The sequence below is a fragment of the Lolium rigidum genome, chromosome 7 (genome assembly GCF_022539505.1).
Source record: "Lolium rigidum isolate FL_2022 chromosome 7, APGP_CSIRO_Lrig_0.1, whole genome shotgun sequence".
Classification (NCBI taxonomy): domain Eukaryota; kingdom Viridiplantae; phylum Streptophyta; class Magnoliopsida; order Poales; family Poaceae; genus Lolium; species Lolium rigidum.
In genome coordinates this window covers 309,139,117-309,152,825 of record NC_061514.1, presented here as the reverse complement: position 1 = coordinate 309,152,825, position 13,709 = coordinate 309,139,117, and the positions used below count along the sequence as shown (strand labels likewise).

The following is a 13,709-nucleotide window of genomic DNA, read 5'->3' as shown; positions in this document are numbered from 1 at the left end:
GCGGGCACCTTTAGTACCGGTTCGTAAGGATGGAGGCCTTTAGTGCCGGATCTTTAGTACCGGTTCCAAAACCCGTACTAAAGGCCCATTCGAACCGGTACAAAAGGGGGGTTTCTCTACTAGTACTCACGTGTAACGCAGAGACGAGTCAACAGTGGCGTGTGGCTCGGAGGGGGATAACAGCAATTTATAGAATAAATTGTGAAAATCAGGACTCGAACTCGAGACCCTTGGCGATCTGATGCCATGTTAAGCTTCATGCACTAACCAACTATTCTAAAAAATCGATCTGATGGAAAAAGTTAGGCAATCTACTTATACAGTTTAACAACAGGAGAATGGAACACGTTTCGTCGTCGTGCGTACCAGAACAGATGGTATAAATCGACCTGAGCAAAACTAGAATTCTACATTAGCGCAGAATTGACATAAAGACTACCTAGTGCCTCCTGAAGCTGTGTGCCAAATGTGTATCCCTCCTTATTCCTTCCATAGAATAAAGATGTGCCGGCAGCAAAGTTGATAACCGTCTTCAAAAATCCCGGTGCAGGATCTCCAAAGCGAGCGTGGTTCATAGTTTTCCATTCAGCTTCCATAAAGGAATCAATATGGTCCATGGCGACCTCACTGCTGACATTGTGCTCATGCATGTAACATTCCACCGTCGTTGCCACGTCCCCTTTGTTCTTTCCTAGCTGCATGTACACGTACGTACAAGGTTAGTATGTATTACCTCCGTTCTAAAATATAAGCATTTTCAGTCCGCATTGAATATACTTAACGGTAACATAGATAACAATTATAATTTATCCCAAAAAAGTATACTTACATCAGTTGCTCCCATGTCATTCAATAAACGTACAATCTTCCCACTTGATATGACGATAGGGCCATCAACTACCCACTCCATCGTTCCCTTCATTAGGGCATCGCCCATGCCGACTACACTAACTACACATAGCAATAGCACGCCTATGGACTTGCAAGTCACATTCAGTTGATTTTCAAAGCTTGGCTTGTAATTCTGGTGTTCCCATTCGGCTTCTTGAAGATAATAACTAGATAGCTTTTGGAACTGCAGAGTGCAGACATTTAACATAGTACTATTATATGCTACAGAAAAGAATGCCATCGTCTTCCTCTAATCAATATAGGAATGTACTGGTATACCTCTTTCTTGATGTAAACAACCTGATTTCTCTCGTTAAGTCCAACTTGATCCTCAAACTCTTTGAAGGTTGTGACTACTAAATTATAGAACATTTTCAAGTAATCCGGTAGAAGAGATTCAGCGTTGTGATCCCATCTACATACAAAGCCAATTTAATGGGCTGAAGATTAGTTGAGTGCTAACTGAATGGCGTTCCGGTGTTTTTGTCTATATATAAGCGACAAATGTGAAGCCAATGTAAACAAACCTTTGTATGGCCGTGTTTAGCTGCCGTTTTTCCTCTATGGTGGCATGCACATCATATGTGTCATTCATCACCGTAAGTAGTGCCGTTATTTTGGTAACCATCATACGTGCCAGCTCAAAGTCTTTCTCGTAGTATAAAATATAGGACCAAGTGTAAGCCTCCACCAGACGATCCCGGGCATAGCTTAATCCAATGTACCTGTAAGCATCTTCCCACCACCTGAAATAATCAACTATGTGAAATTTAGCCGACACGAGAACTAACCTGTAGTTGGATTATTAGGAGGGCACTGGCACCCTTAGCCCACCCGAGATTAAACTCGGGATTTAACGTGATGGTGTTTTATAAAAAGCGAAGTCTTCTTTCAAGCGAGGTGACGTTCGTATCGATAGAGAGACGCCTATGGTGGCTTCGTCAATCTCAAAACCTAACGGATTAGTTTCTCGGACTCAGTTACTCTGAGATGCTCATAGGCTACGGTGTACGTGCGTGCATTCATAGGACTGAGTGTATATACGTATTTGTGAGTATCTGCATTGTACCGTGTTTCGCATCAACCAACACGGCAGCGAATTTCCATCGCCTACGCACGTGAGCTTCCGGGCGGGCCTCCTTATATAGGTTAAATGCTTCCTACTACCGGGTGTAGTTATACCCATGTCGGAAATTTAATTTGGCTCCCGGGTGCCTATGCTCCCTCCACCCAAAATAGATATTTTCAATTGTAAAAAAATTCCAACAAAAATTTCGTATGTATATCCCGACGATCTATGCGTGTTCGTACATTTTCAAGAAAATACGATATTTTTGTGGTCGATGTAAAAAGACAAATCATGTTTCAGAAAAAACCTTATTTTAGCACCATTTTTTGTCTTTTTACACATCCCAAAAGAAAATTGGATTTCCATGGAAATTTTTTGTGCGCGCGTAGCATGTGAAGATGTATAAGTGACTTTTTTGTTTGTATTTTTTGATATTTCAAAATGTATCAAAGATGCATTTAAAAATAACGGGAGCGTATGCACCCAAGAGCTAAAACATCACTCTCCTCCCATGTTTCATATACTACCATACAGAAGTATGTATGATACTTTATCGGCTTGGATATGTTCATATACAATACCTAAGATACTTCAAACAAATTACGTGAAAATAATGCAAGTGCACTAATAGTTTGAACTATATTTTTGAACTACCTTCATATTTTTACATAAAAGGTAGTATGTGTACTACCAAAATATTCTTATATACTCCATATTTTCCATACCTACTCTTGGATATGGCAAGTATTAAGTAGGTTCTGTAAAGCACACGTGGGTATAACTGCATCTAGGTGTAGTATGAATATCATGTCAGTCTTGCCTAGTTTAGGTGCTATGAGTTTTTGTTGGCTTCCGTCTAGACTTAACTTGCTTGCTTTTAGGTCATTCACAGTGTATGCCAAATAGGGATTTCAAGTAGCTGCTTCTACTGCGAAATTTCTCTTCTCTCTGGTGTCTCTCTTTATTGTTGGCCATGAAAAGTCAAGGATAGAGAACATTGATTATTTTTTGGCAATCTACACACTGTGAAAAACTTATCTATTAACACCCAAAGCCATATCTCATCTAAAGGTATAATAGATGCCCCCCATAGGGGGTCTCACAGCGCTTTGAGATGCTGACCGTCGGATCGTGTCTCGCAGCGAATCTCAGCCGTAGATATTTTGCAATGTCCCGTATAAATTCGTGGCTGAAAGTGAAAAAAAAAACCCTAGCTTTCCACCAATCCCTCACGGGCCTCCTCCTCCTCAAATCCCCTCCTGTGCCTCCTCATCCAATCCCCTGCTGTGCCCTCCCATCTCCACCCCTCCCTCTCCCTTGCACGCATGGCGGCCGCTGGCTCCATCCCCGTCGCCAGCCCCTTTGCCTCCACCGCGCCCCTCTCTGGAACCGTCGTCGCGGGCGACATGAGGCACGTCCGACCTCCAGCAGGGGCAGCCGGTGCGGGCAAAGGGTGGCGCGGCCGGCCTCCGCAGGGACGGCGCGGGAGGGCAGCGTGGGCGACCTCCATAGGGGCCGGCGGGACATGTCGGCGCGGGCGACCTTGCCAGGGGCTGGGCGAGAGAGCCCAGGCAGGGCGCCGCGTCAACCTCCATCACTCTAGCGAGGAGGTCTAATCTGGAGGTATGGTGGCCCGGTCGATCCACCCCTCCCCTATTTTCCTTATTTGTTCCTGATATTGGACATATATGGTGTTTCAGTAGGTTGCATGCGATCTGTTTGTTGTTATGTCTACACCATTTACACAGTTGGTTCCCAAGGGATTGGAGTGGAGGACAAGATGGAGTGCCTATTGTTATTTACGTGAGTAGGCTCTTGCAGGTTGAGGCTCGAATCTTCACTTTTATCTTGTTGAATTGTACTTCAGTTATTTGAGACATTGGATTATATCCGTAAATAACAATACCATTGAACACCTTATATCTGACCATCGAAATAGTCCGTACACCCAACAAATTTAGGTAGTCTGTACCACTGAAGAAATGATCAGTATATATTGTATATATTTTTGTGAACTGGGCACAGAATTTCTAAAAGAAAATGGATATATGTTGATGCAAGGAAACTGACGATGCTTTTAGAGACTATATTCTTGTGGGACCTCGAGAACAACACATCATATATGTTGATTTAAACCAGATTAACCAGTGATCTCTTTGGAATATGCACTATTCTGCTTGGACGATTGGTGGTCGATCCAGTCCTAACATAGAACCATTTTTTTCAAGTCTCAAAATTATTTAGAAGCACAAGCTGACACCATTACCATTTGATTGCAGAGGAACCGAATATACCTCCCTAAATACAGTGATCAATTCAGTATACTTTGCACTCACACGTTTTCTTTGTCTCTGAAACAAGAAAGAGAAACAGGGGAAAGAGCAGTCATACAAGGATATGGCGCAATGCTCTGAATATCAACAACGGACCTACTGTCGTGGAGAGGTGCTAACGATAAGCAACATCAATTTTGGTCATATCCATTGCATACAAGTTGATAAGCTGGGGGTGGAGCTGGCTGACCAGATTCAGGTAATCACATCCTTTTCGTGCATAATTTTTTTAGAGAGGATGTTCATGCACATTAGCATCTTCTTGTTTCACTGGGATAAACAGCGTGCTCCGAAAAGGTTAATATACTCATGTATCTGTGTCTTCGAATCGGCATTTCGTAGGCATTCAACATTGTATTCTGATTTGTGACCAAATTTTCTATATGAAACTACCTTCGAGTAAAAGGTTTTGTTCTTTGCTACCTTTCATGTTCTGGTATATCCAAGGAATTTATTTATTAAATATATCAAGCCTTACAGAATTATTAGCATTTAACTGGGAGCTAAACCTCACTTTGTCTTTGTTAATATCGCAGATCAGTTTATGTTGTAAATTTATTATTTCACCTAATATATTTTTCTAGATTATCTAAAAATGTTGTTAGCTTGCTGTAGGTCCTTATGTATTTTTGTTTGGAAAATGAGATTACACTGATCAAAGGGTATCAAGGTGCTTCTAAATTTCCTTATTTTTTCATGTTTGTATTACACTGCGATACTAAACTACTATTTATTTATGTCGACTGTAAATGCTCACTACTCATTTGTTGATTTCTACCGTGATGAGCTAAACCTACGGTCATTTTATCGGAAACTACTCCTTTCGGTGGCAGATGGATGCTTGCATTGTATCTGAAAGTGCAATGGTGGTAGGTCCTTTCTCTCCCTTATTCTCCTTTTACTTTTTATGTGTGATCCGACTTTGATCTATAAGAGCTACTTCGAATATGCTTGGTATACGCTAGGTTATGAAGTACTGCCATGTTGCGGTTGGTGCATATATGCAAAACCAGAGGGTGCAAATATGAGGATTTTCAAACAACTATGGTATTTATGTTTGTTGTGTCGTTTCACCAAGATTTTTGGTGTGTTGTCTCACAGCTGTTTCCACTTCAAATCTTAATTTCGCAACGGAGTCAAAATGCTCTAATGAGATTTAGGTGTGTTTTTCACCCAAATAGAAAGTATATTTGGGCATGGAACTTAAGTTTCTCTTCCAAATTGTTTATATATCTCCATTGCAATTGTTTAGAGATTTTGACACTTCTACAGTTTGATTATTTTGATCTATTGCATATCTCTAATATTATCGCTTGTCGTTTTGATTTTGTGCTTTCACGTTGCCTCTATTTTCTGCTCTGTTTAATTCGTGATTGCCTTGATTTAGTGCGGTGTAGTGGAGCAGGTGCATGCTCTATTTAATTCGTCCTTGCCTTGAATTAGTGCAGTATAGTGGAAACAAACAAATTCTCTGGCAGCAGACATGTTGAACTGATAGTTTAAGCCACCCCTTTCTTCTACCTGATGACAGTGACGAGCCGAGGTGAGAAGCCACCAGCCCTTCTCCACCATGTTTTCAACAAAAATCCAAGCATGTTGTTCATACTTTTGATACTTAGATTTAGCAGAGATCTAGAGGTTCTTGCATTCAATAAACATGTTTCTATTTGACAACATTTGTGGTTACATGTACATATCTAAATTGGTTATTTGACTGAATTTTGGGTGGCTGCTAATTGTTCACTTTAGATTCTTTTTGTTTATACATACACGGTTGGCTTTAATGCATCTAATAAGTTGATAGTTTCATTTTCCAGCATTGGATGGGGAACTTTTCAACCAGTGAACTGTACTACAGGTGAACTAACACACATTCAGTCAATTGAGGTTAGCTTTGTATAGCTTCTGTTGTTAATTATCCAACTATGTTTCCTGGTGAGTCTCCACCTACCATTCATGCTTGCTGTTTGATATGAAGGATTGTAGGTTGTTGTGTTGCATAGGCCAGCTGCTTGTGAGTGTCCCAATTGAGAAGAAAATAATATGATCCGCAACAAAAAGCAAGCTTTGTTATATGTACAGTGTAGGCTTCATGATTTTTCATTGATATTTTTGTAGTTATAGATGACCCATATTTGTTTATTGTTAATATTTTCAAAGGTTGGCTGATACCTTTTCCTATACTTGGTAAAGTTGTCAACTTAATGATTTAAATCTCTCATGATTGGTGACATTGTCAACCTAATATATGTGATCCATTGCGGCTATTGTCGATTTAATTCTGCTCATGTTCTTGGTTGTATAGGGGCGGTTGCTTATTAGAATTCGGCCATGTAGGCTCTGAATTTGGGCTTGGGTTTTGCTTTAATCGACAAGTGATATAAGACAGTCAAGTTTCATTATGGCTTCTATGTGTCAAAGAAACTGCGTTACATAATTTTAGCGGGTCTGATTTGTTTCTTAATGCTTATTGATATTCTCCCCTTGTATTTGAATATTCACAAAATGACATGTTTGATTGTACTTTGGCATGTATATATTTTTCATTGGATAAATAGTGTGTAATACACGGATTGCTGCATTCCCCACTTCATCTAGATCAGCAATCCGGGGAACGCGCGCAGACGGAAAATATCTGAGCCTTCTATTTTGCAGGCACTTATATTTCTTCTTTGAGATTTTTTTTCTTGGTAGGGCTGTACAAGAGTTGTCTGGTATGCATAACTGCATTTGTACTATACAGACCAAGTTAGTTATTCTGTTGTTTTCCTCATTTGAAGGATTCGTATTGGAATATGCCTCATTTGCCAAATCTGAAACATCAGATCCATGAATATGCCCTCCTTGCTTTCACTGCCAGTGTCAAATCTACTATCTGCTATTTCAGTAAAGCATGTGATAAATCATTATATGTACATGTTCGGCTTCTCAGTTTGTATAGTGAAGTCTTGGCGTATTTATTATTACTTATCATGCTTCTGTAGGTATATTGCGCTGTTTATTTTTCAGAATTATCAAGCCAAATATGTTAGTTACGATGGCAGGGTTTTGATTTGAGGTTCTCTGAATTTTAAATGGTAGGAACACTATTGGACTTGAGTGGCTAGCTATTAAACTTTTGCATGTCAAAGGTCAGAAAAACATGTGTTCTGTTGGCTATGGTTTCTGTGCTTTCCTTTAAGAAGTTGTCCCTATAACTTTCTCTATTGCTAACGTGAATTTATCTATGAAAGAAAGCACATTGCGACTTCAGCAGCTTTCTTCCTGGAATTAATTACTTTGGATTATTTTTTACGAAAATAGTTCAGAAAGTAGGTTAAATAAAGATTACAATAAATTTATGTTATCTCAGCATTATTAACTTCTACAATATAGTAGCAAGCCGAGCCAGAAGGTGATCTCACTTCTTCGCATACAGAATCTCACATGTTTATCTTAGCATTTCGTTTTAAGATTTTCTATTTCCTTGTTCTTGTGGTAAAGCTTAGAAGAAAATTATGTTATCTAATGAATATTGCCTTCTATAATTCTGAAGGTGAAGCACCACAAAGCAATGTTAGGAGATGGCTTAATGAATATTATTTATGTGGTTACCGACAGCCTGCTCTCTTTAGTGGAAGGGGTATATGTTTGATGGAGACGGATAGACATCGTGTGGTAATATTCCCTCCGCTCTTGCCGAATATTGCCTTCGGTTTATCTCGCTCATGTAGCAGTTCGCGTCTTGCACATCAGGCCGTCTTTTTACTGGTAATCAGGTATAATGTAGGGAGGCGCAAATGTGGACACCCGAGTCGTTCACGGTGCCGACATAGTCATCCTCTCCCTTGGCGAGCACGAGGCGTTGCTAAACCACCTAACTGAGACACCTAGGACCAAAAGTGAGCCTCCTTACCTAGATGAATTCCTCGAACATGGATAAATTGGGGATGCCTTATAGCGGTCTCAGTACACACGGGAAGTATATTTAGTTTGTAAGGCAAACAATCCAGCCAATAAAATATTTTCTTGTGTTCTCTTTTCTGTGAAAAGAATTGTCGACTGCATTAGTTTCTCACGAATTTAATTTATATTTCAGTTCCAAGTATAGGTATAGTACTTCTGCTGCCTGTAGTTATGCTCTTGGCTCAGATACTTTGCTTAAAATTTAATTACAAGTTTACAACACATCTCTAAACTATTTGCAGTCCATTTCTTGGATGATGTTTGTGCCAGCTTGTCCCACAAGAGCCTGAAATGCAGTTATGTTTCATTTTGTGTTGTAGGAGCTTTAGGACCAGGGTTAAGCAATTTTGATTAAGTTTCAGCCACTTCTGCCTTCCACATCTCTTCTCCAGCTTTTAGTGACTCTTTTTAGTTTCATGCTTGCTAAAAACATCGGTGTATACCATATCCTATCCTATAGTATTGTTGGACAGTGATAGTTAGTTATTAGATCAGCTACATATATGATGCAACTATTTTTTCTTATGATAGACTGATAGGTACTTGATTGCTTTAGAGTGGTAGATACAAGCTATTATAAAATATGCTACGTATTCATGGTCATTACTAAGGCTGCCAAACCCAGTAACATTTGTTCGTAGCTTCATATTCACGATTATGCTGCTACATTTACTTCTTTTTGCGGCTTTCCGATATATTTCCAGATGCATCTTCTCAGGCTTTGATGTAGTCTGAGTATTAACATACATAAATTTTTGTAAGTCAAATTTTTTATTTTCTGACATGATTGGTTTGCATCTACTCCCTTATGTCTTTTGATGTTACATATTGTTAATTTTTTTCTATTTGGTCGCCTCTCTCAACTATGATTGAGATTATTTAGGACTTTGCTATAGTTCCATGCAGGGCAACCTTATGAATCAAGCAGTACGCCGGCGATGCAAATATACTTTTACGGACGCGGGAGGGAGAATGTATTCTCTCCATACCTGATCATTTATTTCTTCGTAAGCACATTCTTTTGGTGATTCTAATTAGTCAAGCATGTTGGTATCCACTATTTTACATTTTGGGACAGTTGTGCTAACGAAACCACAATCAGCTAGCTGCTTTGTGCCTGATGTTAAATATTTAAACATCTGCACTCTTTTAAATTTTTGGACGGTTGGGCTAGCAAACCCACATTCAGATGGCTGCTTTGTGTCTGGTTAAATACTGAAATCACTGCATAAATATCACGACTAGCTACTATATTTTATTTGTTGCATACTAGAAAATCAGCTTTTATATCGAATATGCTTCTGAAAATTTTAATGCCATCTCCATACTTGTATTTCTCCAGAATTTTCTATTGAGATTTTGAGTTTTGAAATGATGTTGTGAAGTATAGTTTGATGAAAGTAAAGTGAAGTTGGATGAGAGGATTTGGTGTGCCTCTGCCCTGCTGGCTGGGTCACTGGCTCACTGCCTGCTGGAGGCTGCTGGTGCAAGTATTGCATAGATTTTTGTGATGCTTGAGCCTGCCATGTGCGTTGACATTTCATCGGGGCTACATGACCTGCTTTATTTTCCTTGTGTACGCAGATTTGGCTACAATTCTGGATGGCCTCAGCAATAGTTAATCCATATTGACGTGATATTTGTCCATTTTTTTTGGCAATATCATATCAAGAAAAAATAAGAGTATAAATGTGTTAAAATTTACTACGTATCAAGGCAGTTAGTTAGATAAAGTTCTTTGCTTGGATCGCTCTAGGATTGTGATTTGGTCAACTTTATATGAATCAAATATTAGTTCTTTGAATCATGAACCGGGTGTGATGTGTGCAATCTGGCGATGAGGCGAAAAACATGTCTTTACTGAAATACATTAGGATCTTTAGTGAGTCAAAACAATTTTTCCTATATACTAATAGTGAGCACCGAAATATTCTGTTTAATATTATATGGTAGTGCCATCACTCGAAATCACTTGCATCCGTTTCTTCTCAGGTGTAGGGGAAGCGGTGTGCTGCTGCGTGGTTTCGGATGGCCGACACCTGAACCGGTGGTTGGCTGGTTGGGGTTGGTTCCAGACACATTTTTCCATCCCATTTCCCGATCCAAGGTTGTGTTGTTCTTGATCTCATTTTAGTCTGTTTCTGATGTGTGCTTCTGACTGTTCTTTGTACAGGTTCATGCGGAACCACTGTGTTTGTGGTTTTCTGGATGGATTTACTCTTTTACTCTGAATCATGGATGCTTTGGTTTGGATGTTTGTATAGTTACTAATCTCTATATTTTTTGGCTTTGTAGTTCAGTGTAGTGATTTTCTCTTCCATTTTGTCGGTTCTTTTGGTTGCATGTAACCGATTTATGGGCTTAGTAGGTTTGTTCATTCTGGAGCTTTTGTAATCCGCAAAAGAAAAATCACAGTTATACAAAATTTATATTGGTAAGAGCTCTACGGGGTCGTGCGCCAAGGCGCACATTTAAATCTAGTTGCGTATAATATTTGGCTTTTGGCAACACTACAACTGCTCTTAGGTAAAAAGAGATGTACGTACGTACCTAGAGAGACACTTGAGCTCCTTCGCGTGGACAGACTGCAAAAAGGTAAACTCCAGCTTTGCGAGCTCCAGTAGAGTTGGGTTATACCCTTGCTCCTGTTTGTACTCTAAAAAATAATGCAATGTCTCCAATCTTCTGTAGGTCCTTGGCAGTGGAACGTGAAGTGCTCGTTTGACTTGCTCTGCTAATGGCGTTTTCAAATTGCCACTCATCAGCTCGAGATGATACCTTGCGAACGACATGGCGCTTCTTGAAGCACCGGCTCACCATGAACAGAAAGGAAAGAAGCGTTGTACAAGCCTAACAATCCCTTTGGTTCATTAGTTATCTCCTCCCTGAAGTTCCCGTGTCCGTCCATGAATTTGTTGAACACATCTACAATTCAGAAGTAAATTATTGTCCTGTATGTTTAGTGTGCTTGAGTAATTCTGGTGAACCTTTAAACTCCTTCCTCGTTTAAATTTAAGAAAGTTAAGACATGTTTCATGAGGCAGAGGGAGTATTAGATCTCAAATCTTCTTGGAAGATAATGGATATACCTGAGGATACCCAGAGGCCATGCTCTCTAAGCAAGCGAAAACGAAGAGCCACCTCGTAGAGGCTAGAGCTACTAAAGTCGCGCCCATGGATATCGCGCAGCGCCATGTCTATCTGCTCTTGGAAAAGATGATCGATCCCGAGAAGTTGCACCGCATCCACAATCGTAAGTGTCTCTATCACGTGCTGCTTGCTGCACGCCTTGAATAACACGGACACCTTCTGCTTCAGTTCATCCAATCTCCATTCCTCCGACTTCTGCCCATGTAAGAAGAATGTCGCAGAGTTAGTAGTACTCGCGCCATCCCATAATACTTGTCGGTAAAATGATTGAACGGACGAACTAAATTAATCTAAGTATGTGGACTAAACGCTGGACGTATATATATACCTCTAGTGGTCGCGGCTCATATTCGATGAAGAAGTTACCCCAAGCCGATCGCTCATAGCCAGACAGCCTTTCAGCTGTGGCGGCAGTCACCGCCGCGGGAGCTAGTGATTTTTTGTAGCTGTTTGCTTGTCTTGGATGGTGGCCGTGAGATCTCACCGATATACTTGCACTGCGACGCCGAGGAGCCGCCAAGGTAGGGGGAGCCCTCGGAGAAGCTCCCGCAGGGATGCTCAGGCTGGAAACCATGCCGTACATGAGCTGCTTATGGAGAATGGCACCTAGCATATATATAGTACTCCCATTTGACTCATTCCGCATCTGCGATCGCACACACAAAAACAAATACCACCTTGTCCTACCCAATTTCTATTCCGTGCCTGGTCACTCTCCGGTCTTACGCGGTGCTCCCACTTTCCGTGCGTCTGATCCCGATCTGATGGCGGAAGCAACCCGCACGTGGCTCTCCTCTCCTCCACGCAGTCCTCATCCCAGCGACACTGCCACACCAAGGACGCCCTCACCTTGTCCCGTTCCTCGGCGACCTCCTCTCCGCCTAGCCCAGCGCGGCAGCGCCGCCCCGTTGGACGTGCGGGCTCGCCCCGATCTCGCTCCCTGCCTTCTTCCCCAAATTCAACTGCCCTTCTCCAGCCTCTCGCGAGTTCCCTTCTCGAATCGTGCAGGGGCGTCATGGCCGCCCAAATCTCGTTGACCTCTGCCCCACCTCCATCTGCTGCGGAAGAGTAGAAGAACTCCGGTGGGTAGGAGGAAGAGTTCAAGCTCGATCCCGGGATCCGTGCCGAAATCTGATATCCCACGCTCAATCCCGCGTCCCCGCGAGCCCCCTCCGCCGGAGCGCCATCCTACTCTTCTGCAACTCGGGGGCGAGCTGAAGTACCTTGATCCGGGGGAAGCTGTGGCGCTGGTCGGAGGATCCTCCTTGGATCTTCCCACGCGCAAGGGCAACCACGCCGCGACGGTCCGTTGTTTTTCTCCTCACGGGAATACGCAACAACACCACGCAGCAGCTCCCGATTGAAGGCAGTACTGCTGCAGCTGCATCCGTGCCATGTACAATCCGGAGTAGGCAAATCAGGCTACTTTTTCCTCTCGTGTTTGTATGTTGTGTCCTCTCCCTCCGGTATCTTTTCATGCTGCTCTAGTTTTCATGCGCCTGCTACTTACTACTAGTTGATATACTCTATTGCATATTGATGATCTAGTTTTTTTACTTCCAGATCAATGGATCTAAATTATGTTCCCTAGATGTAAATTTTGCAGTCTACTTTTCGCATCCTCAATTTTTTTTACTTCCATAACGGTGGAAGGATGTATATTATGCCCAATATTATGTCCCTGCATGTAATTATAGCAGATTAATTTCTACCTCTTAAATTTTTCACTTTCAGAATCAGTAGAAGGATGTACTATATTAGTTTCTTTCTCGAATTTGGATGTATTTTCATTTTTTTTCTACATCCAGAACGTTTAATGGATAAAAGGTGTAAAACACTATTATTTTGTTGATCCCACTTTTTGTGATTTTGGATGTATTTTTTCTATATTTTGTACAGCTATCGCTAAATTTTTACATCCTCAATTAGATCACAAAATAAGTGCTATGAAGTATTATTTACGAGAGATGTATTTTTTGCAAAAACTATATAAAGTTTAGCATCTAAATTGCATGGTTTGGAACGTTTTTTCTGTTCAATTGCATGTACTTGCGCACGGTTGTATTTGGACACTGAGAGAGGATTGTGCTTCAGTGACTTTGCCAGCCCACAAAGTCACTGACTTTATGTCACTTACAAGTGGGATCAGGTGGAACCCTTCATTATATGTGTCCCACATGGCCCCACTTGTAAGTGACACAAAGTCAGTAACTTTGTGAGATGGCAAAGTCACTGAAGCTCAATCCTGACTCCGCATGCATAGCAAAGCGGGATGGCGGAGTATACCGGACACTGTAAATTTTTTTCTACGTTCAGGACGT

The 13,709-nt window shown here is 41.2% G+C and overlaps 1 pseudogene; it reads right to left on the bottom strand.

The window, feature by feature from the left end:
* Positions 1–407: 407 nt before the first annotated feature.
* Positions 408–12,405, bottom strand: LOC124673146 (annotated as a pseudogene).
* Between the last annotated feature and the right edge of the window lie 1,304 nt (positions 12,406–13,709).